Here is a 24535-nt window from a genome sequence, read left to right on the forward strand (position 1 = left end):
AGGAGGCGGGTGGGAATGGCCTACAGGAAAGTGGAGTTAGTTTTGGGATCTGAGCTCTCGCGATATTTCATGGTACTTGGGCAAATGACAAATCCGAAGGCGTCGCGTTGTGATGGCGCAGCCGACGTTCCTCGTGTGTTGCAGCCCTTCCTTCCGTTTTACACACCCTCTTAAACTACCTATGTCTCTGCCCTCTTCCTTTCCTTCCGCCTTTACCTAGTCGGCCGTCACCAATTTCTCTTCCACTGCATTCTCGGTTCCGCCCAACATGCACCTCCTATATACTCCACTCGGTTTAGGGTAGAAACCTAGAAATTATTGCCACCTCCTCCTCCTCTGCCATCTCTCCTATAGATCCTGCAAATCTCTCCCTTTTCTCCACTATAATGGTGGTGTGGTGATGATGTTGATGATGGCAATGATAAAGATAGTTCATTTGTATGTCTGGGTATATATATTATCTGTATTGGGATTTTAGGTTAAAAGGACGTAAACATTATGTTTGTCCTTAGTAGAGGCATTGCCATTTAAAAACTGCTGTTTTCACTTTGTTATGCAGGAAACTAACCTTCAGGTCATCTTTAGAGCCGCTGTCCTTCCTCTGGGATGAACCCTTAGAGGGGCCACTTTCCTTTGTATGGATGTAAGGCAAGTACCACGCACCTACCGTTCTGATAGAAGAGTATGGAGGAGCATGTATTACCTTGGCAAGTACCCGTGTCTTTGATGTGTTGGTGGATGAAGTGGAGCGATGCCCATGTGCTAATTACATCTGCATTGCTACACAGGAGCCTTCTGGGAGGAAGGAGAGCTGAATGTAGACTCTTTTCTTTAGAGGTTCAAATGTATTAGACCATATCTAATGGATGGGGAGGGTCTGACAGGCCAGCTGGCGGGTAAACATGAGTCCCTGTTGTGATAGAATCAGAAAACTAGACTGGCCTCAGGCAGGCATCTGTTCCTAATTCAAACCCGTGTAATACCCTTCTCTCCCTCCCCACAGCTGGGCTCATCTTCTATCATCAGGTCATGAAATAGGTGAGCTAGCTCTGTGCACTCTGGTCTTTTCTTACTTTCTGGAATACTAGTTCTGAAAGCATCTTTTTTGTTGCTGTTGTAGGTTATGATTTAATTCTACCTTTTTGGTGTGACCAGGAACAGGGGCAAGAGTCCACCTCTACAATCTCATAGGAAGAACAGTCAGGAGAATTATATACATCTACAGTGGGCACAGGACTTAGGCCAGATCTTCCTGGAAAGTGGTCAGAAAGACTTAGACTAAGCCACGGGAGTTAGGCCAATCTGATGGTTTGCCCTTTCAAAGATGGCAAAATACTGTTCGATGAAGAGGTAGCCCAGGATCCAGAACTCTTCTGGGTGGTGGAGATGTTCATGCCCTGGAAGCTGCTGGTGCCCCCCTGCTGGCTTTTTACTGGTTTTATGAAGGATATTACAAAATGGGCTGAGCATGGTGGCTCACACCTGTAATTCCAGCACTTTGGGAGGCTGAGACAGGTGGATCACTTGAGGTCAGGAGTTCAAGCCCAGCCTGGCCAACATGGGTGAAACCCAGTCTCTACTAAAAATACAAAAATTAGCCGGGTGCAGCGGCAGGTCCCTGTAATCCCACCTACTTGGGAGGCTGAGGCAGGAGAATCTCTTGAATCCAGGAGGCAGAGGTTGTAGTGAGCCGAGATTGCATCACTACACTCCAGCCTTGGCAATACAGCAAGACCAAAAAAAAAAAAAAAAACTAAAAAGGATATAGATGAACAGTCAGTTGGAAGAGAGGTGTGGGAGAAGGTACAGGGGATGGGACTTGGAGCTTCAATGCCCTTTCCTGGTGGGGCCACCCTCCAGAAACCTCCACATATTCAGCTATCTACAACTTCTGAAAGCATCTTTAAACAGCATTACTAACTTTTTTCTAAAAATTGTGATACAATATACATAACATAAATTTTCCCATCTTCACCATTTTAAGTGTACAATTCAGTGGCATTAAGTACCGTCACACTGCTGCGCAACTGTCATCACCGCCCATCTCCAAAACTTTGTATCTTCCAAAACTAAAACACTGTACCATTAAACAATAACTCCCCATTCCCCCTTCCCTTCAGCTCCTGGCAACCACCGTTCTTCTTTTTGTCCCTATAAATTCAACTACTCTACATAGCTCATATAAGTGGAATCGTGCAGTGTTTTGTCTTTTTGTGACTGGCTTCTTTCACTTATAACATCTTCAGGGTTTATCCATGCTGCAGCATGTCTCAGCACTTCATTCCTTTTTATGGCTCAGTAATATTCCATTGTTTGGCTACACTACATTTTGTTTCTCTGTCATTAACACTTGCTTTACCTACACCTTTTAGCTGTTGTGAATAATGCTATGAACAAATATCTTAAGCAGCATTCGGATCTTGTTAGGCCATTTTTCACTTTAAGAAGAGATTAAAACAACCTAATGGTGTGAGTGAGGCAGGAAACTCTGAGATACTGAGACAAGACTCCAGGGTCTTCTTTAATTGAATTGGTTTTTTAAAACAGCCTAAGATTTTCCCCCAGATCCCGCAATGTGCCCTCCTCCCTTAGTGTATGGGCCACTTGGCAGGACCTAAAGAAGTCTCAGTTTACCTTGAATTTTCCCAAGGAGTCTGATTCTCTCTGGCCACTTAACAGAATGTAGGAAAGGCTCTTGTCTTTACTGTCCTGGAATATTAGAATCAGGAGAACCATCATAATTCACTTAATCATTCAGAAAATATTTACTAAATGCCTATTATGTCCGAGTGTGTAAGTATGTGTCAGGTCGGAGACTGAAAAAACATCCCAGCCCTTCTGATACTTGTAATTCCACTGGGGATTGTAGATTTGGACACGAGTGGAGCTATCTACCAAGGACGGTTATATTACCTTTGGTTTTTCCTTATATTCTTTCCTTTGGAGGCTTAAAAGTAGTTTTTGGGTGGATAAAATAAAATTTAAGAGTTAATTATTTTTAAGTTCGATTGTAAGAGATGTTTATAGTTGCTATTTTCTAGGCCTAATTAAATTATAAAAATGATTGCATAGATAATGAAATTGAGGCATAGAGAGGTTAGGTAACTTGCCAAGCCAGCTGAGCTAAGAACGTTAAGGCAGATGCTCTTTTTTTGTTTTTTGTTTTTTTTGTTTTTTGTTTTTGTGGTGGAGTCTTGCTTTGTCACCCAGGCTGGAGCGCAGTGGCGCGATCTCGGCTCACTGCAAGCTCCGCCTCCCGGGTTCTCGCCATTCTCCTGCCTCAGCCTCCTGAGTAGCTGGGACTACAGGCGCCCGCCACCTTGCCAGGCTAATTTTTTTGAATTTTTTGGTAGAGACAGGGTTTCACCGTGTTAGCCAGGATGTTCTTGATCTCCTGACCTCGTGATCCGCCCGCCTCGGCCTAAGGCAGATGCTCTTAATCCTCTCTCCATGTTGTCTTCTGGAGGAGTGATGGATGGCTCAGGATAAAGGCCTGACTGTTGTCACAGAATTCTGACTTATAAAATGTATCAATTGATTAATGTATGGATTTCATGCCATTCTAATGAATACTTCAATATATATAATACTCCTATATATTATATAAATATATATTTGTAATAAATATATAAATATATATTTAGGTTATATATAGGTTAAATATAAATATATATTTATAAATATATTTATTAATACATAATATATACTGTAATATAGAAATACATATTTAATATATTATATATGAATAAACATTTTATAAATATATAGCATATAGTATATTACTCAAAATAAATATATATTAAATATATGTATTATATAATCTATTAATATATGGTCTATATAAATATATATTTATACATTATATTCATAAATATATATTAAATATATATCCTTATCTATATTTAATAAGGATATATATTTACCCAATTGTGCCACTTTGAGGAATTTTTCCAAGGAAATACTGAAATAGATATATATTTAAATCTGTATATATTCTTATATATTTAATAAATATATATTTATATTAAATATTCGTATATTTATTAATATATATAAGGATGAGTGGATGGAAGAGAGGTAGAAGCTCCCTCATAGAAAACCATGAATTTTATTTTATTTTTTGAGACAGAGTCTGGCTGTATCACCCAGGCTGGATTTAATGACTGGATCACAGCTCACAGAACCTCAACCTCTCAGGTGCAAGCAATCCTCCTATCTCAGCCTCCGGAGTAGCTGGGACCGTAGGCCGGCGCCACCACACCTGGCTAATTTTTTGTATTTTTTGTAGAGATGGAGTCTCATCTTGCCATATTGCTCAGGCTGATCTTAAACTCCTTGAGCTCAAGAGATCCTCCTGCCTCAGCCTTCCAAATTGCTGGGATTACAGGTGTGAGCTACCACACCCCATGAAATTTTTGAAAACAAAAAAATACTGAATGGTCTTACCCTACCGGATCTTAATATTTCATACATTATAGAGCCATAGGGATTGAGCTCATGTGGTACTGGCACCAAAATCAACAGACAGGTACATGAAATAGAATAGATCAGCCAGATAGAAACTCCAGTGCAGTTAGAATTTGGTTGTGTATTAAAGGAAGCATAAAAATTGTTGAACAAGTGGTAATGGAACAACTGGGTAAAGATTTTGGAAAACTTTAAAAATTATATCTTCATCTCTTACCACATATCAAATTTTAGATTAAGAGTTAAATACTAACAAAGGCTTAAAAAACAGAAGAAAATAAAAATGAATATATTTTTAATTTTTATTGTTTTATTTTATTTTTATTTTTTGAGATGGGGTCTCACTCTGTCACCTATGGTGGAATGCAGTGGTGCGATCTCGGCTCACCGCAGTCTCTGCCTCCTGGGCTCCAGGTGATTCTACCTCAGCCTCCTAAGGTGATTCTACCTCAGCCTTCTAAGTAGCTGGTTCTACAGGTGTGGGCTACCACACCCTGGTAATTTTTGTATTTTTTGTAGAGATGGGATTTCACCATGTTGCCCAGGCTGGTCTTGAACTCCTGAGCTCAAGCATTTTGCCTGCCTTGGCCTCCCAAAGTGCTGGAATTACAGATGTGAGTCACCATGCCTAGCTGAATCTATTTTTTACACTTTTAAATCTTAGTAGACAATTTTCAGACTGTCCAACAACATTAGATGTGTTCAACCTCACTAGTTTCCAAGAAAATGCAAATTAAAATAATGAGATCTATTTAAGCTAGAAAATTAGCAAAGGTTTAAAAAAAACTCAGCATTGTCAGAGGTGTGAGGAAATAGGTAATTTCATAGTCGAGTGATAAGAATATAAATTGGCATAACTTGTCTGCAAAGCATTTTGGCAAGTCTTTTCAAAGTTTGTAACTATTGACCCAATTATGCCACTCTGAGGAATCTATTCCAAGGAAATACTGAGAAACTCTAAAATTTAAATAAAAGGTCATTTATCATTGGCTTATCTATAATGACAAATAAATAACAGAGAGGGGAGAGTTCAATGAATTAAGAAATCAAGTTATAATCCTAAATTTAAAAATCTGATGGGTTTCTCATTTTAAAATGTGTATATATTTACAGATACAGGTGTAGATATAGATCAGATAGATAGGATAGATAGATAGATAGATAGATAGATAGATAGATAGATAGATAAAAAAGGACTAGAAGGGAATACCCTCAAATATTAAGAGTGGAGGTGAGCGAGCAGATTACTGGTTTTTCTTATGGTCATTAAAATTTTCCAATTTCTCTATAATTTATATTATTAGATTCACATATGTGTTGAAGTTGATTTAAAAATAGTAACCTGTTCTCGTCTTTTTATATTTGTATTATTTCACCCAAAGTATTTGAAAAATCTGTTTTTCAAGGGGCATATAGGAAGGGTTCATTCCTGGTCCCCATCAGTATCTTTTGCTTATCCTTGGGGACAGGCAGAGGCCAAACCCTGACCAAAGCAGCAAGAAATTAAGAATTCAGGGATGCTTGCTTCATTCATATTTAGTACCAAGCCATTCACTCTTCCCTTTGTCTTCATTTTTCTGGCTTCTGTGTATGCCATCACGTAAACTGTCCTTTTGGTGTCTAATCTGTATCTAATACAGGAATGACTATTTCCTTAACTTCTGTGTTTTCTGAGAGGACTAATTAATTATTCCTTTTCATTATTTTATAACTGGTAAGTTACAGAACTAACTTGACTGCAGCCCCTGGTGCCACACAGTAAGAATGTTTACTTGGTGTGTGCTTGTTCTGAGCTGGCCTAGACTGAGTCACCGGCATCCTTGGGCCTGAACACCCACCCCAATGCACTCCCCTGGTGCCTCATCATGGGCCTTCCACGTGAGAGCTGGATATGGCTCAAAAGAACCAGACTTCTTGGGCTATGAGAGGGAACTACAAAGAGGAAGAAAGTGAGAATAAAGGAAAAGAACCTGTGGAAGGAGAGCGAAAGGCACGGGGACACATTGGCCACACGCGCGCGCACACACACACACACACGGGGACACACGCACCACATGCACACACACACAACACACACACACACAAATATGCATTTCAACCCTGGCTCTGAAATTGTGTGATGGATAGTAGGTGAAACCTCTGTTCTCATTACACATCTGCCTTCATTAAAGGCCACCAGCGGAATGGCAATCCTTTTGGTTTACCAGTTTGGTCATAGAGTGTGGATGGCCTTAGCGCTTCTGGAAGCAGCCACAGGTTCCATGCCTGTGAGCCTCCCATGGAGCTATGTGCTGTGCACCATGCCAAACACAAGATGGCAGTATTACTACATCTGCGTTCCTACACCCACCCATCCTCGGTTCCCACACACAGGGCCTGATGCAAACTGGACACACACACACACAGAGCTGTCCCTCAAATAAAATAATGACACTTTGCCTATCATCAAGTGGGACCTGTGTTTGAGACTGAGTTTGCCTCCTTCGTGGGGGTCAAAGGCAGGACACGCTATGTGATTTGTAGGGCCCAGTGCAAAAGGAAAATGTAGGGCCTCTTGTTCAAAAAGCAGGGAAAAAAGTGCTGTTAAAGGCAGTAAAATATGAAGCCTTTTCCTTTCTTTCCTGGACTCTTGACTTGTTATATGATTTTTTTATTTGCTATTAATGTTCTAAGTCAAGAAAAACAGAATCATTAAATGTACTTTTAAATCATTAGCATCAATTTTACCACTCACGGTCATATTGAGGAATGCCAGTTCACAGTGCAAATGTAAGAGCATTTAACTCATAGGCAGAATCAGTGAAGTTATACAATTTTTATTTTGTTGCTTGTATATGCTTATGTGTTTTGTTCTTACCCTAACAGTGAAAATATTGCATAAAACTAACTCAGTTGCTTTTATTTTACTTCTTGATCCATGCACATTCTACCAGCACCTTCTGCCTTTGGCTTACTCATGAGTAAGAGAGGACTGAAAGGAAAAGGAACTGTTTTCCCTTTAGAATGTCAATGCTTTCATGTATAGGAAGCAAGTGCTAGTGGCCTCTTGGGGCTGCCAGTGCCCCAGCTGACTCAGTCATCGACATAGTACTCTTACCTTGGACTCACTTTGAGTCCCATTTATCTCCCATATATCATGGGGCCACCAGAATTACATGTGGATGGGGCATCATACAAAGGGAGCAGCAAGGAACGATGGGTGCATGTGTCCCCTCTGCTCATGCGGATGTTCCATTGTCCCATTGGACCTCACTTACAGACACAAATTCAAAAACATAGTGATTCAGAATTTCAAGATAGTGACAGTAGAGCATAAAAGCAAGCACAGGGCTCTCCTGAATGCACGGGGATACATGCACAGACACACACAAACACACAAGTAAGAACGGCAGTGGCTGTGTGACACACGAGTGACATGCCTGCAAAGCCAGCCCAGGTCACAGGCTCTCATGATCTCAGTCACTTGCATTTTCCCAGTCCACACTTATATCTCCAATGAGTGTTTTCGCCAGGGGCCAGAGCTCCTTCAACCCCACATGTACCAGTCTGAGCTAGTGAGCATCCATTCCTTCAGCAAACATTTATTGAGCATTCCTGTTACATGTCAGATACTGTTCTAGGAGCTGGGGATGCAGCAGGGTACACAGTCCCTGCCCTCATGGAGCTTACACTGTAGTGGAGAAGGGGGAAGAGCAATTCACAAATCAATAAATATGTGTCAAATGGAGACATGCTATGAAGAGAAAAGCAGAGTAAAAAGAGCATTATGGTAGCAGGTATTGTTACCTAATGTAGTCAGAGAAGGGCTCTCTGATGAGCCGGCATTTGAACAGAGACCTTAAGGGTGTGAGGGAGTGAGCTAGGAGGTTCTGGGGGAAGGACCTCCAGGCAAAAGGAATGGCAGCTATGAAGGCTGTGAGTGGGTGTGCATGGTGTGTCTGAGGGGGAACAGGGAGGCAGCAGCTGGAGCCAAGTGAGTGAGAGGAAGAAGGTAGGTGAGGTCAAAACAGTGGGGGCACAGGGGGAGCCCATGTAAGGCCTTGCATTCGCACATAAACTTCAGTAAAAACTGTCTCCACTACATTGCCTCCTCTCTTCTAAAGGCCTTATGTCTTGATGAATGGCCTCGTTGGGAATGGGAGCCACCTTTGGCTCCTTTTCTCTCACGTCTTTAGCCTGACTTCTTGCTCCAGCTACTGCCTGGCTGACCACTTCCAGGCAGGGTGCTACCAGCTTAGTCCAGCTGCAGTGACACGTACCTTGGGTTCACACCAGGAACCTCTCATGTCTTGCCCTGGGGCTTCTCTGGTGTTGGTGTGGACACCTGAGGAGCCAGGAGCCTGTTCAGCTCTCATGTGTGCATAGCTTCAAGTGCAGGGGGAGTGATGCCCGTGGGGACACCCTGAACCCATGGAGATGGAAGCCTATGGATAACACATTTCATAAGTCTCCTTGGAAGGCCTTAGCGAGACATCAAGCTCCAGTCAACCGCAGCAGTGGCTAACTTAGTAGTCACTTAGTGGCGTCCTTGCTTCTCTTTTTCATTCGTTCTTGTTCCACTGCCCTGATCCCTCACTCTTGCTCCCAGATAAACAAATTGCACACACGCCTCTGTCCTGGATTCTCCTTTTATGGGTGGCGGGAATAAATCAGGCTCAGATAAAAAATATCCCTTCCCACTGATCATTCAAATCTTGTTGATTCTACTTCAAATTGTTTCTTTAATTTTTCCCATTCCTGCTCCTACTCCCCTGGTTCAGACCCTCTTCATCTCTTCTCTGTACTCGGACCAACTGGACTCCTACCTGCTCTTTTGCCTCTCACCCACCCCCCATTTTTTTTTTTTTTTGAACTTAAACCATCATCTCTCCTACAAAAGCATTCATCCTTTTCTGCTGCCAGAGTGAAGTTTCTAAGACACTACAACTACTCATTTCTGGTACCTCCTTATCACCTACAAAATAAAGTTTAAACCCCTTAACATGATGTTATGATCGCTGTCCATGCCTGCAGCATCGTGATTTTCCGTCTCTCCCCAGAAACACCTCTGACCACCTTGGACTGTTCATCTGTCGTTTCCCCTTCAGTGGTTCTTCCTCTCGAAGCCTTTCTTTCTGCCACCCTTTCCATTCAGTCCCCTTTAGTTTATCAAATGCTTAATTGAACATAGGCACATACCAGTTCCTGTCACCCGAGGAGGTGAGGAGCAGGTGACAAGATAGGGGAAGGTAGTGTTGCAGAATACCTCGCATGTCAACACAGTCCCATGTAAATGTTTTAGTTATTTTGCCCCAGTTTAGGGACCTGAATGTACTTTTTCATCAGGCTAGAGTCACTGCAGGGGTTTTGGTAAGGAGAAAGGACATTTTTGTTTTGCAGAACTTGAGATCGTGTGGAAAAATAAGGCCCTAAGGGGGGATAAATTTATGGAAAGTCATCTTTACATTAATCATCAAAGCTGATGTCTAAATAAAGACAATGCGATTGAGATTTTGCACATTTTTAAATTACTAGTAGTGGATAAAGCACTCAATTTTCACTTACCATTCCTGCTTCAAAAAAAGAAGTGTTAAATTTTCTTCCCAGCAGATTCAAGGAGATGCTTGCTTATTTGTTTTGATTTGTTGCAGATAATATGCATGCAGAGAGGTTTTCGTTTTCTGAGTCTCATTTTCCATCCACATATTCAATGACTTCTTGGCTTGCACTTAGGATTGTTGATTTTCCACCCCTCTAGTTCTGCCTGCTGGGCCACTGGCTACAGTGTGCAGGTTGGGATCATAGGACTGTGACTGGCCAAGGGGGCACATGGTTCTGACTCTCAGCCCATGAGGTTTGCCAGGTTGGGCTCCCTGGCTTGTGGCTGCATTACATTTTTATAATTCTGTCGTGATTCAGAGATGTTAAGTAAGTTGGTACTTGAGATAGAAAGGTTTAGGATAATCTTATTTAACCAATGAGGCCCAGCTCAACGGGTAATTGTCAGCCCTTCTACCCATCTCCCAGGGTTTATCGCCTCAGGCATGGCCCTGGTATCTGTGTGCAGAAACAAACCTGTCAACTCTTCTTTCCCATCTTAGCAACCTCCTTCCTCTCAGACCAATTCCCAGTGCTAAGAACCTGGTTACCCTTCCTCCTTGTGATTCCTGCAGCTAGAATAACAAATTGTCACGAAACATCCTCTCACATTTCTGGAGGTCAGAAGTCCAAAGCCAGGCTCTCAGCAGGGCTGCACTCCCTCCAGTGGCTCTAGCAGAAAACCCTGTCTTGCCTGTTCCTCCTCCAGCCTCTGGTGACAGTTGATGTTCCTTCACTTGTGGCAGCAGCATCCAGTCTGTGCTTCTGTCCTCACCTAGCCTGCTTTCTTGTGTGTGACTCTGTGTTCTTTCCTGTCTCTCAATAGAACTTTCTCATTTAGGGCCCATCCTAATCCAGCATGATCATATTTCAATCTTTACCTTCATCATGTTTTGATGACCTGATTTTCAAATAAGATCACATTCTGAGGCTGTGACATGACATGATTTGGAGTGGACGCCATTCACCCCACCACACTCATCTACTTTAACTTTATCAAGACTTCAATGCAAGCACGTCTACTTCTTACATCCCCTGTTTTACCTCCTTTTCCTGTTTTCAACTCCCTGTTCCTCTTTTCCTCATTTACCCCTTTAAGAATGACTTATAATTTGTGTGCACAAGATTTGACTATTCTGCATTTTCGAAGAGATGTACAAAGGTAAGCACTATTTATCAGAATTTCATATAGAATTAGAGGGAAGTCAAAGTCAGGAAAGGAGGGACTGATCTATTCATATACAATTATTTTAGTATTATATTTGTATTAATTTCCTCAACCCATTTGAAAGTTCCCCAAGGAAATGTGTGGTTTTCAACTTAATATGCAAGTTCCTAGCAGAGTGTCTGGTAAGTAGTAGGTGCTCATAAATTAGAATGAGATGAGTCAACTTCTTACCTTTGACTGTGTCCTAACCAAACATTGCCAAATAAATGGGAAAGGACTGGACTGGCAGAAAATTCTCTCTTCATTGCTCATGGTCTTGCCTCTCAAGTCCAGCCTCTATGGATACAACCTGCTAGTCTAGTATTGTAGAAGAAAATGCACTTTGATCTCACTTTTCTCAGGAATGACAAAGACCACACTTACAGTGATGATGGGGATAATTTTTTCTGTCTTCCAGAGGAGAGGAACAAGAGCATCCTCAAGAATATAATAGGGGGCGTGAAGGGCTTTCATGAGCCTCTGTAAAACACAGCTGTGGCCGGGCGTGGTGGCTCATGCCTGTAATCCCAGCACTATGGGAGGCCGAGGTGGGTGGATCACTTGAGGTCAGTCAGGAGTTCAAGACCAGCCTGGCCAACATGGTGAAACCCTGTCTCTACTAAAAATACAAAAAAAAAAAAATTAGCATTATACAAAAATCACACACACCTGTCGTCCCAGCTACTTGAGAGGCTGAGGCAGGAGAATCACTTGAACCAGGGAGGCAGAGGTTGCAGTGAGCCGAGATTGCGCCACTATACTCCAGCCTGGGCGACAGAGTGAGACTTTGTCTCAAAAAAATAAATTAATAAAAATAAATTAATAAATAAAACACAGTTGTAAAGCATATGTCTTGTCCCTCTAGTAAGAAAGGCAAGTCCAGAGGCCAGAAGTGAAGCCCGGCCTCTGTGTTTCTAACATCAAGGATGCTGCCCTGCCCAGGACCAACACCCGGCAAACTTTGGATGATGTCTGTAAGGTGATGTTCATCAACATCTTCAACAGCAAGCTGAAAGCCTAGCAGACATGCTCACTGTCAGTCCTCTGGAAGGCCCAAGAGAGCCCTTGCCTGCTACCTGAATAGATGAGGACCTCCAGGGCTACCTGGCCTTTGTGGATTCCAGACGTCCTGTATCAGCCGAGCTCCAGGAGAGCCCCAGCAGTGCTCTCTTTCCCTGCTGCCTCGGTGCTCAAGACAATGGTCTTTTTGAGTGTCCAGCTGATTCTGCTGCTCACTTCTGCCTCTCCCATTGTGTGGATGCCTCTCATCCCTTGCCTGAGGTAAGCCTACACTTACTCTGAGGTTTTGAATCTGACTCAGTGACCTTCAAGGCTCTCCCTCCCAGCTGCCTGTGGCCCAGGCCGAAACACAATGTTTCATGTGGTTTCAGGGATGAGGTCACACCCATTTTCTTTGCAATATCCTTAACAAATTTTCATTTGGGGAAAATAAAGAGTTGTTAGGAAAGCAGCCTTTTCTTTCACATCATTTCTCCTTATTCTCTTTTCTTTTTCCTCTTCCTGGTTTTTCTAAATTCCAACCCCATCTAATGAAAAGGGAAACTGTTACTAATAGCAATTTAGCTTAAATGCATTGCTTTTAGTAGCCATGGGGACAAAAATATCAAAGAGCCATAAGTAGAATAAGGGTAGAAAACTTCTGCAAAGCTACAGGGCACATCCTGATAATACCAGTACAAAGCTGATGTCCCTTTTCTGCAGAGGATACACAGTGCAGACGAGCCTGCGGGTCACCCGGTAGCCGTAGAGCAGTAGAAGTGTGTACCATGTTATTATGTCTGTAGTCTATGCTGAGGCCTGGGAAGGGCCAGAGACAGCATGCTCTGTTTATATTCCACATTTGCCAAAAAGACCCTCTCCACAGCTTTCTCCCAGGGCTTGATCTAGAAAACCCAGAGATCCTTAAGTTCCACCCATCCCTTGCCTTCAGGCTAACTGCTGTTAGAGTAAGAAAAATGTCCCTGAATGTGCCTGGTCTCCTGCTGGGAGTTATCAGTTGTCAGTCAAACCAGGTGAATTAGCATTTTGTCCCGATTTACTTTAGAAGAGGAAATGAAAACTATCTCTAGATGCATTTTTGTATCCTTTGCTTTGTGCTGTCATAAAGAGCTAAAATAATTTTTCCGTGTTATTCACTAATTCCTGTTTTGTCTCTGAGGGTGGAATTCATGCCATAACACTTTCTGGGGTTTCTCACAGCACACAGCACAAGCCTTAGGTACACAGTAGGCATTCAGCATTCATTAAACCCCTTTTTGATCAAACGATTAAGTTACAGGATTGAGTTCTACTTGCTGGACCTCTGCTTTCAGTATTCCATTTGGGTTTCTTTTTTTTTTCCCCCTCCCTTGGATATAATTCATAGTGAACTGATACTCTTGGTGTCTTTGTTCTACATGAAGAGGAGAAGAGAGGAAAAAAATATGATGGTAACTACCTATATCAATTTCCATATGACACAAGCTGCAGGGTCATGTTTTAATGTTCATTAGAATCCTGTACAGCACTGAGAAATCTAGTGTTGATACATGAAGAAGACAAACTATCGTGAATGCATTTACTCCTCTCATAGAACTACAGATCAATACTTTGTTAATATTGACTTCCTTCTGTATTAGTCCATTCTCACGCTGCTATAAAGGACTGCCTGAGACTGGGTAATTATAAAGGAAAGAGCTTTAATTGACTCGTAGTACTGCAGGGCTGGGGAGGCCTCAGGAAACTTACAATCATGGCAGAAGGGGAAGCAAACACGTCCTTCTTGACATGATGGCAAGAAGGAGAAGTGCCGAGCAAAAGGGGGAAAAGCCCCTTATAAAATCATCAGGTCTCATGAGAACTCACTCACTATCACAAAAACAACATGAGGGTAACCAGCCCTGTGATTCAATTACCTCCCACCGGGTCACTCTCATGACACATGGGGATTATGGGAACTACAATTCAAGATGAGATTTGGGTGGGGACACAGCCAAACCATATTACCTTCTATTACAGAGAGTGCTAATTTGTCTCTCCCTCTAGAAATGTAAACTCCATAAGGGCAGGGATGATGATGAAGAGTCTATGCTATTTTGTTCAATTCTGTATCCGCAGTTCATAGAACAATCCCTAGCACATGGTATGCACACTGAATAAATATTTGTGGAAAGACTGAATAGGATTTATGTTATGTGTGGTATAATCTTACAGATTATGGTAATCAGCAAAGTAGAAATTAGACTCATCTCATATGTCTGAAATCTGTCCTTGGGGTTTGACATCAGACTGTGACTCCCACTTGGGTTTGAGCTGGGATTCTGTACAAAACCTCAGCCCCATGCTTTAGGTAACCACAGGGTCTGCTTCTGGAAGAGAAGAAGTGTTTCAGTAATGAAGGGAAATGGTGACCCGTAGGAAAAGTTGATGTAATGGAGATGAGGGAACAGACCCACTCGTGGATACTTCCCTACTGAATACATTTGTGTATGTGGATGTCGATAGCTACCACAGAGGCCTTTCACAGTATCCTCTTTCTCCCCTTTGCCTCACTTAGTTATTCTTTACCCCTCTATAGTAATAGTTTGAGTTTTGATTCATGTTGATTTTATTTATTGACAGAGTCTCACTGTGTCACCCAGGCTGAAGTGCAATGGCATGATCACAGCTCACTGCAGCTTCAATCTCCCTAGGCTCAGGTGATCCTCCCACCTCAGTCTCCCAAGTAGATGGGACATACCTGGCTAACTTTTCTATATTTTTTGTAGAGACAGGGTTTCTCCATGTTGCCCAGGCTGGTCTTGAACCCCTGGGCTCAAGTCATCTGTCTACCTCAGCCTCCCAAAGTGCTGGGATTGCAGGTGTGAGTCACTGTGCCTGGCCCATGTTGATTTTAATACTTAGAAAGAATCAAAGAAGATTGATACTAGTCACTGTTAATGATGTTTTTTTGGGTTACTACATCTTAGTCATCTTCGTTTCCTCTGAGAACATATTGACCTCTCAGATATAAACATGGGTTTGTTAACCTTGCAGTACACTGAGGCTGAAAGATCATCAGCTCTATTTTTCAGATGGTGAGACCAAAGCTCAAACACTTACCGGGGCCAAGACAGCCTATTCTGCTATTATGGTCTTTTATCCTGGTACCCAGGCCTTCTTGACCTCTTATTGCCAGAATGCAGTAGGATTTTGACTTGTCCCTACTATTTGATGCAGAAAAGGATGAGTCCCATGGTTCTAACAGTATCTTTTTTTATGCTGTACATTTATTATCACTGGAATAAAAGCCTGGGCAAAGGAGACCAACTATAAAGCTCTTTGAATTTAGGACTTGTCAGTCCCTACAGGGAAACAGAGGGCGTTAGAGAAAAATGAACTGGTGGAGATTATGCGGCCTCAAAAGGTTTTTAAATAATGAGCGATCTCTGGTCTATACATTAGAGTGTAAATTCCAGATGCTTGAATTTTCAAGTTTTCAGTCCTGAGGGTGGGATGTAGTACAAGTTACAGACTCTGGAGCCAGACTGTGTTGGCTCCACCATCTGCTTGCCCTGGGACCTTGAGCAAGTTACACGACCCCTCTGTGTGTAAGAGTCTAAATCTGCAATACTCCCCACCTCACTGGGCTGCTGTGGGGATTAAAGGACTTAGCACAATTCATACTTAAAACACTTAGAATAGCAACTGGCTCACAGTGTGCATTCAACAAATGCTCTACGATGAGCATAACGATGGTGATTTCCCATTCTAACTGGGGGCAACAAGTATACTTTTCTCTCATTTTGTCTCATGTCATAAAATGGCCATTTCTATAACTTTTTAACATTCAGATTGCTGGATTTTACCCCCAAATGAAGCTCTTTGGATATTTCCAGCAAAGGAAAAGAAGAGGAACAAGACTTAGGAAGAAAGCAGAGGAGTGTTCACAGACATAGTAGAAAAAATAATTAATTCTTGAATTCACTCAAGAATTAGGATTTGCCTTTATTAAGTATCTGCCATATGCAAAATATTGTGCAGGGATGTGAAGGGTGCATATCACACACGTGTACATGCGTGTGCATGCAAGTATACAATATAGTTCCTGCCCTCAAAGAACCTATACCCGCCTTCTCTAGGAAGCCTTCCTCAGGACTCCAGGCAAAATTAGGATTGCTCCTCTGTTTGCTCCTAGCACCCTGCACTCACCTCTGGCACTCATTTATTATTAGGCTTTGTAATCACCTGCTGTCTAGAAACCAATGAGCTTCACAAGCTTATGAATCATGTCTTCTTAGCTTTTGTAGCACCCAGCAGTAGTTTGCTGGACAGGGCAGGACTGGACAGAGCTAGCAGAGGTTCTCTGGTATGGATCTTCCTCTTCTTCCATTGGCTTTGGTGCTACACCTTTAGCCTTAGACCTACCTTACTTTTAAGACTAATTGTTATCCTTGAACCCTTCTTGCTTCCTCTTCACCTGTGACCTTCTTTCTTTGCCTCTTTGATCCCACTGGAGACACTAAGCCTCACCGCCAAGCCAAGAGAAATAAGGGGTCTGTCTTCTTCCACTGGGAAGGAAGTGTAGAGGGCTCAGCTCACCGACAGCTTCTTGAGCTTCAGGACATCAAGGCTGTGCAGGTTCTGGCTTTTGCATCCCTGGAGGTGGTCTCTCTCTTTAAGATTTCTCTGCCTATTCACTCATCTTCCACTAGTAAGAGAAACCCAGTATGGAGTGAAACTGGGGGCTATAGGGGGAAGGTTGGCCAAAGCTTTGATCAAAGAACTTCCCCATCAGCTGTGTTTACCTTGCTCCTTCTTCCCTGTCTCCCCAGCCAGGTTCTCAAGCACAGACTTCTCAGGCCAGCCATTCCTGGGGCAGCAGATGGATCCACTCATTCCCTCAGTTGAGTGTCTGCAGCTTCTGGCTTCTGTCAGTGGTTGGAACTTTAGAACTGTTTGAAAGCAACCACACATTGTGTGTCTGCAACGTGTTTATGCCAAGCACAGTTTCATGCAGATGTTCATAAACACGCTGCCAGTTACCAACCATCTTTCTGTCAGTCTGAATTGCTATTTGCTTTTCCAATTCAAACTGAGAGGCACATACTCTGGTGACATGCAGGCTCCCTAATACACGCTATCCACTAAGACATCAGCCAATGTGCTTTCCCCCACGTTCATGTTCACACACTCGCCATGCACCCCAATGTCTTCTGCACAGACCTGCCTCATCTCTGTCTCCCTCTGTGGTTATGTTTAGCCAGATCCTTCCTTTGTAATTGTTTTTGAAACTTAGCTTTAAACCTCTCCCAAAACCACAGTGGCATGGTAGAAGGTAAAGGCTGCCAAAGTTTAAGAGAGTCATGATGTCTGCTTTCCCCTTGCCTCAGGCCATCTTCTTCTTCTTGTGGAACATTGTAATGGAAAGGTGGACGGGTCTTTTTCCGCACTTGGCCTGACGGCTCCTTCTGGAACACAAACGAAAAGCTCCATGGTCCACGTGGTGCCAAAGCTCTATGACAGGGGCTCATGGTAGAGGCTATTGGATGAACTGCGGTTGGTTTTGGACTTGGCTAGAACAGCAGGATTCCTGGGGGATGTTTTTTGTCCTCTGTCATTGCTGAAGGTCTGATTAGAAGAACCAAGCAAAATAATGACAGATCTTAAAATTCTGGGTTTTACTCTTCAGCTTATCCAAGTCAGTGGTGATTTGGTTTATATGACATATTTTTTGATGAGAAATATATTCTTAAAAGGTCATTCTCTACTTCCTTCCTCCAAATCTCAGATTCTGGACCCTTGGCCTACATTGTTTTTTAATTCCCCTGCTGGGCTGGGAGGCTCAGCTGGCAATAGCCAGCACATCCAATACATCCATCATCACTACTCATCATGGAGCAGCTGGGTAAAGAGTCAACCTCTTCCCTGGCATTTATTTTATTTTATTTTTTATTTAAAAAATATTTTTATTTTACTTTTTGTGGGTTTTAGTAGGCATATATATTTATAGGGTACATAAGATGTTTTGATACAGGCATATGATACATAATAGTCACATCATGAAAAATGGGGTATCCATCCCCTCACGTGTTTATCCTTTGTGTTACAAACAATCCAATTATACTCTTTCAGTTATATTAAAATATACAATTAAATTGTTACTGACTGTAGTCATCCTGTTGTGCTATCGAATATTAGGTCTTATTATTTTTTTTTCTCTGTTGCCCAGGCTGGAGTGCAGTGGTGTGATTTTGGCTCACTGCAGCCTCTGCCTCCTGAGTTCAAGTGATTCTCGTGTTTCAGCCTCCATAGTAGTTGGGATTACAGGTGTGTACTACCACATTTGGCTAATTTTTGTATTTTTAGTAGAGACGGGGTTTCGCCGTGTTGGCTAGGCTGGTCTCAAACTCCTGGCCTCAAGTGATTTGCCCACCTCGGCCTCCCAAAGTACTGGAATTACAGGCATGAGCCACTGCACTCGACTTTATTCATTCTTTCTAACTTTTTTGTACCCATTAATCATCCTCTGATTTTTAGATCCCACAAATAAGTGAGAACTTGCAATGTCTGTTTTTCTGTGCCTGGCTTATTTCACTTAATTTAATGACCTCCAGTTCCATCCACGTTGTTGCAAATAACAGAATTTCATTCTTTTATTATGGCTGAAGTACACCATATATGTACCATATTTTCTTTATTCATTCTGTTGGATGGACACTTAGGTTGCTTCCAAGTCTTAGGTATTGTCAACAGTGCTGTAGTAAACATAGGAGTGCAGATGCCTTTTTGAAATACTGATTTCCTTTCTTTAGGGCATCTACCCAGCAGTGGGATTGCTGGATCATACGGTAAGCTCTATTTTTAGTTTTTTGAGAAAACTCCAAACTGTTATCCATAGTGGTAGTACTAAATTACATTCCCACCAACCATGTACAAGGGTTCTCTTCCTTCCATATCCTTGTCAGCATTTGTTATTGCCTGTCTTTTGGATATAAGCCATTTTAACTGAGGTGAGATGATATTTCGTTATAGTTTTGATTCGCATTTCTCTGATGATCAGTGATGTTGAGCACCTTTTCGTATGCCTGTTTGCCGTTTATATGTCTTCTGAGAAATGTCTATTCAGCTCTTTTGCCCTTTTTAAAATTGAATTATTAGATCTTTTCCTATAGACTTGTCTGAGCTCCTTATATATTCCAAGTATTAATCTCTTGTCAGATGGGTTGTTTGCAAATGTTTTCTCCCATTCTTTGGGTTGTCTCTTTACTTTATTGATTGCTTCCTTTGCTGCACAGAAGCTTTTTAATTTGATGTGATCCCATTTGTCCATGTTTGCTTTGATTATCTGTGCTTGTGGGATATTATTTAAGAAGTCTTTTCCCAATCCAATGTCCTGGACATTTTCCCCAGTGTTTTTTTTAATTTTATTTATTTATTTATTTATTTTTGTAGTAGTAGTTTCATAGCTTGAGGTCTTAGATTTAAGTCTTTAAACTATTTTGAATTGAGTTTTGTGTACAGCAAGACATAGGGGTCTAGTTTCATTCTTCTGTATGTGGATATCCAGTTCTCCCAGCACCATTTATTGAAGAGGCTGTCTTTTCCCCAGTATGTTCTTTGCACCTTTGTAAAAAATGAGTTCACTGTGGGTGTGTCAATTTGTTTCTGGGTTCTCTATTCTGTTCCATTCATCTGTGTGTCTGTTTTTATGCCAATACCATGCAGTTTTTGTTACTTTAGCTTTGTAGTATAATTTTTAGGCAGGTAATGTGATTCCTCTAGATTTGTTCCTTTTATTTTGGATAGTTCAACTACTCTGGGTCTTTTGTGGTTGCTTATAAATCGTATGATTTTTTTTCTGTTTCTGTGAAGAATGTCTTTCGTGTTTTTTTCTGATTTTTGAAGTAAGTTTATTATTTATTTATACATAGTAGATGTACATACTTGGGGATACATGCAATCATTTAATTCATTCATATAATTTTTAGAGATCAAATAGGTATAATTGGAATATCTATCACCTTAAATATTATCTTTTCCTTATAACACCTGAATTATTCTCTTTTAGCTATTTAAAAATATAAAATAGATTATTGTAAACTATAGTCACCCTACTGATCTTTCAAACACTAGATCTTATTACTATCAAACACTAGGTCTTATCCCTTAGATGAAGCTGCATCTTCATTTCTTTTGCATTTTCCTACATGCTCTTGACTACAGTTCTCCACATAAGGATTTTTTTTGCTTTCTTTCTTGGTCTTTTTCAACTCAGTGTTTATTTTAAAATCTTTTATTTTTTTATTATACTTTAAGTTCTAGGGTACATGTGTACAACATGTATGTATATATGTACCATGTTGGTGTGCTGCACCCATTAACTTGTCATTTACATTAGGTATGTCTCCTAATGCTATCCCTTCCCCCTCCCCCCATCCTATGACAGGCCCTGGTGTGTGATGTTCCCATTCCTGTGTTCAAGTGTTCTTAATGTTCAATTCCCACCTATGAGTGAGAACACGCGGTGTTTGGTTTTTTGTCCTTGTGATAGTTTGCTGAGAATGATGGTTTCCAGCTGCATCCATGTCCCTACAAAGGACATGAACTCATCCTTTTTTACGGCTGCATAGTATTCCATGGTATATATGTGCCACATTTTCTTAATCCAGTCTGTCATTGATGGACATTTGGGTTGGTTCCAAGTCTTTGCTATTATGAATAGTGCTGCAATAAACATACGTGTGCATGTGTCTTTATAGCGGCATGATTTATAATCCTTTGGGTATATACCCAATAATGGGATGGATGGGTCAGACGATATTTCTAGTTCTAGATCCTTGAGGAATCACCACACTGTCTTCCACAATGGTTGAACTAGTTTACAGTCCCACCAACAGTGTAAAAGTGTTCCTATTTCTCCACATCCTCTCTAGCACCTGTTGTTTCCTGACTTTTTAAGGATTGCCATTCTAACTGGTGTGAGATGGTATCTCACTGTGGTTTTGATTTGCATTTCTCTGATGGTCAGTGATGATGACCATTTTTTCATGTGTCTGTTGGCTGCATAAATGTCTTCTTTAGAGAAGTGTCTGTTCATATCCTTCACCCACTTTTTGATGCAGTTGTTTGTTTTTTCTTGTAAATTTGTTTGAGTTCTTTGTAGATTCTGGATATTAGCCCTTTGTCAGATGAGTAGCTTGCAAAAATTTTCTTCCATGCTGTAGGCTGCCTGTTCACTCTGATGGTAGTTCTTTTGCTGTGCAGAAGCTCTTTGGTTTAATTAGATCCCATTTGTCCATTTTGGCTTTTGTTGCATTGGTTTGGTGTTTTAGACATGAAGTCTTGCCCATGCCTATGTCCTGAATGGTATTGCCTAGGTTTTCTTCTAGGGTTTTTATGACTTTAGGTGTAACATTTAAGTCTCTGTTCCACCTTGAATTAATTTTTGTAAAAGGTGTAAGGAAGGGATCCAGTTTCAGCTTTCTACTTATGACTAGCCAGTTTTCCCAGCACCATTTATTAAATAGGGAATCCTTTCCCCATTTCTTGTTTTTGTCAGATTTGTCAAAGATCAAATGGTTGTAGATGTGTGGTATTATTTCTGAGGTCTCTGTTCTGTTCCATAGGTCTATATCTCTGTTTTGGTACTAGTACCATGCTGTTTTGATTACGGTAGCCTTATAGTTAAGTTTGAAGTTAGGTAGCGTGATGCCTCCAGCTTTGTTCTTTTGGCTTAGGATTGTCTTGGCAATGCGGGCTCTTTTTTGGTTCCGTATGAACTTTAAAGTAGTTTTTTCCAATTCTGTGAAGAAAGTCATTGGTAGCTTAATGGGGATGGCATTGAATCTATAAATTACCGTGGGCAGTATGGCCATTTTCACGATATTGATTCTTCCTGTCCATGAGCATGGAATGTTCTTCCATTTGTTTGTGTCCTCTTTTATTTTGTTGAGCAGTGGTTTGTAGTTCTCCTTGAAGAGGTCCTTTACATCCTTTGTAAGTTGGATTCCTAGGTATTTTATTCTCTTTGAAGCAATTGTGAATGGGAGTTCACTCATGATTTGGCTCTCTGTTTGTCTGTTATTGGTGTATAAGAATGCTTGTGAATTTTGCACATTGATTTTGTATCCTGAGACTTTGCTGAAGTTGCTTATCAGCTGAAGGAGACTTTGGGCTGAGACGATGGGGTTTTCTAAATATACAATCATGTCATCTGCAAACAGGGACAATTTCATTTCCTCTTTGCCTAATTGAATACCCTTTATTTCTTTGTCTTGCCTGATTGCCCTGGCCAGAACTTCCAACACTATGTTGCATAGGAGTGGTGAGAGAGGGCATCCCTGTCCTGTGCCAGTTTTCAAAGGGCATGCTTCCAGTGTTTGCCCATTCGGTATGATATTGGCTGTGGGTTTGTCATAAATAGCTGTTATTATTTTGAGATACATCCCATCAATACCAAATTTATTGAGAGTTTTTAGCAAGAAGAGCTGTTGAATTTTGTTAAAGGCCTTTTCTGCATCTATTGAGATAATCATGTGGTTTTTGTCTTTGGTTCTCTTTATATGCTGGATTATGTTTATTGATTTGCGTATTTTGAACCAGCCTTGCATCCCAGGGATGAAGCCCACTTGATCATGGTGGATAAGCTTTTTGATGTGCTGCTGGATTCAGTTTGCCAGTATTTTACTGGGGATTTTTGCATCGATGTTCATCAGGGATATTGGTCTAAAATTCTCTTTTTTGGTTGTGTCTCTGCCGGGCTTTGGTATCAGGATGATGTTGGCCTCATAAAATGAGTTAGGGAGGATTCCCTCTTTTTCTATTGATTGGAATAGTTTCAGAAGGAATGGTACCAGCTCCTCCTTGTACCTCTGGTAGAACTCGGCTGTGAATCCATATGGTCCTGGACTGTTTTTGGTTGGTAGGCTATTAATTATTGCCTCAATTTCAGAGCCTATTATTGGTCTATTCAGCGATTCAACTTCTTCATGGTTTAGTCTTGGGAGGGTGTGTGTGTCCAGGAATTTATCCATTTCTTCTAGATTTTCTAGTTTATATGCATAGAGATGTTTATAGTATTCTCTGATGGTAGTTTGTATTTCTGTGGGATCGGTGGTGATATCCCGTTTATCATTTTTTATTGTGTCTATTTGATTCTTCTCTCTTTTCTTCTTTATTAGTCTTGCTAGAGGTCTATCAATTTTGTTGATCTTTTCAAGAAATCAGCTCCTGGATTCATTGATTTTTTGAAGGTTTTTTTTGTGTCTCTATCTCCTTCAGTTCTGCTCTGATCTTAGTTATTTCTTGCCTTCTGCTAGCTTTTGAATGTGTTTGCTCTTGCTTCTCTAGTTCTTTTAATTGTGATGTTAGCATGTCAATTTTAGATTTTTCCTGCTTTCTCTTGTGGGCATATAGTGCTATAAATTTCTCTCTACACACTGCTTTAAATGTGTCACAGAGATTCTTGTATGTTTGTCTTTGTTCTCATTGATTTCAAAGGACATCTTTATTTCTGCCTTCATTTCGTTATGTATCCAGTAGTCATTCAGGAGCAGGTTGTACAGTTTCCATATAGTTGAGCAGTTCTGGGTGAGTTTCTTAATCCTGAGATCTAGTTTTATTGCACTGTGGTCTGAGAGACAGTTATAATTTCTGTTCTTTTACATTTGCTGAGGAGTGCTTTACTTCTAATATTGTGGTCAATTTTGGAATAAGTGTGATGTGGTGCTGAGAAGAATGTACATTCTGTTGATTTGGGGTGGAGAGTTCTGTAGATGTCTATTAGGTCCACTTGGTGCAGAGCTGAGTTCAATTCCTGGATATCCTTATTAACTTTCTGTCTCGTTGATCTGTCTAATGTTGATCTAATAATGGGTGTTAAAGTCTCCCATTATTATTGTGTGGGAGTCTAAGTCTCTTTTTAAGTCTCTGAGGACTTGCTTTATGAATCTAGGTGCCACTGTATTGGGTGCATATATATTTAGGATAGTTAGCTCTTCTTGTTAAATTGATCCCTTTATCATTATGTAATGGCCTTCTTTTTCTCTTTTGATCTTTGTTGGTTAAAGTCTGTTTTATCAGAAACTAGGATTGCACCCCCTGCCTTTTTTTGTTTTCCGTTTGCTTGGTAGGTCTTCCTCCATCCCTTTATTTTGAGCTTATGTGTGTCTCTGCATGTGAGATGGGTCTCCTGAATACAGCACACTGATGGGTCTTGACTCTTTATCCAATTTGCCAGTCTGTGTCTTTTAGTTGGAGCATTTAGCCCATTTACATTTAAGGTTAAGAAATACTATTATGTGT

At 41.1% G+C, this 24535-nt stretch overlaps 1 protein-coding gene across 9 annotated transcripts in view; it reads left to right on the forward strand.

Annotated features, from left to right (window-relative positions):
• LOC105484458 (tenascin N) overlaps positions 1-24535 on the forward strand; it is a 124080-nt gene that overhangs the window by 543 nt on the left and 99002 nt on the right. For 4 of the 9 annotated variants that reach the window (XM_071069627.1, XM_071069630.1, XM_071069663.1 and 1 more), the window contains exons 1-2: positions 4089-11206; positions 12117-12532. The gene's annotated coding sequence lies outside the window, so the exon portion shown is untranslated. The other 5 variants (XM_071069655.1, XM_071069636.1, XM_071069644.1 and 2 more) reach the window with 5 other exon arrangements.

This window comes from Macaca nemestrina, chromosome 1, assembly GCF_043159975.1.
Source record: "Macaca nemestrina isolate mMacNem1 chromosome 1, mMacNem.hap1, whole genome shotgun sequence".
Lineage (NCBI taxonomy): Eukaryota > Metazoa > Chordata > Mammalia > Primates > Cercopithecidae > Macaca > Macaca nemestrina.